The sequence below is a fragment of the Suncus etruscus genome, chromosome 14 (genome assembly GCF_024139225.1).
Source record: "Suncus etruscus isolate mSunEtr1 chromosome 14, mSunEtr1.pri.cur, whole genome shotgun sequence".
NCBI classification, from domain to species: Eukaryota; Metazoa; Chordata; class Mammalia; order Eulipotyphla; family Soricidae; genus Suncus; species Suncus etruscus.
Genome location: NC_064861.1, coordinates 37,355,867 through 37,356,905, shown reverse-complemented (window position 1 = coordinate 37,356,905; position 1,039 = coordinate 37,355,867). Strand labels below are relative to the sequence as shown.

The window sequence follows — 1,039 nt, the reverse complement described above, 5'->3', positions numbered from 1 at the left end:
GGATCACTTCCAGTTTTGCTTGAGAGTTTCTCTAGGTCTAGGCTCTTTGTGCTCAGGGATTACCTTCTTATACCTGGTAGACTATCCAATGCAGGAAACTGAGTCCAGGGTTCCTGTAAACAAAGATGTTATTTCAACACTTTGAGTCATCTCAAATTATAAGAACACACAGGCAAAAGATTCTGTAGTACTCTTTCTGAATAAGAGAGTATAGAGATAATTAGACAAAGAAAAAAGTTCATCAGATGTTCGAGCCAACAGGACTTTATGAGATAAATAGAAAAGTGGGGTGGGTAAATTCTCAAAATTCTAGTTTGAACAAATAGATGGATTAGGTTTTTTTCACCTAGGGAATGCTATATGAGGATCACAGTTAGTTTAGTTAGTTTAGTTTTAAATATGCTGTCTTCGACATGCTTTTGAGTTATCTTAAGAGGTTCCAAGTGCAGATCTCAGAGCTAATCTAGAGTAAATGTGGGCATCATTCACACAAATTAAAACCAGAGCCGTTCTCACTTCAGCAGCACATATACTAAAATTGGAACGATACAGAGAAGATTAGCATGGCCCCTGTGCAAGGATGACATGCAAATTCTTGAAGTGTTCCATAATTAAAAAAAAAAACAGGGCCACATAAAAATGAAATTACTGTTGAACTCAAACAAAAGCATTAAGCTTTTCCTATAATATATATGAGCTCATCAGCCCAGGACTTAGATCTTCATATTTGTGGAACACATGGACCATGCATAAGCAACTATGTGATACCCCTATATTTTAAACCTAATTTTCCAGTAGGAATACACAAAGTATTAAGTAAATTATTCATCCCTGTCAAGCGGCAGGTTCAGGGAGGTTGAGAAACTAATGACTAGTGTGGAGGAAATGATTGGTGTTGGAATATTAAATGCCAGAAATAACTTAATTATGAACAATTCTGTGTCAAAAATAAAGACATTTAATTTAGTTTATTTTTAAGAAAGACTTTATTGGAAACCAATAGAGGGTAGCTCATGATGAGTATAGTCATTGTATGACT

General features: G+C 35.2%; 1 non-coding gene across 1 annotated transcript; it reads left to right on the top strand.

The window, feature by feature from the left end:
* The first annotated feature begins 508 nt into the window (after positions 1-508).
* LOC126029107 (U6 spliceosomal RNA) lies at positions 509-615 on the top strand. Its single transcript, XR_007502760.1, has one exon. It is a non-coding gene; the product is annotated as a U6 spliceosomal RNA (small nuclear RNA).
* Positions 616-1,039: the final 424 nt, after the last annotated feature.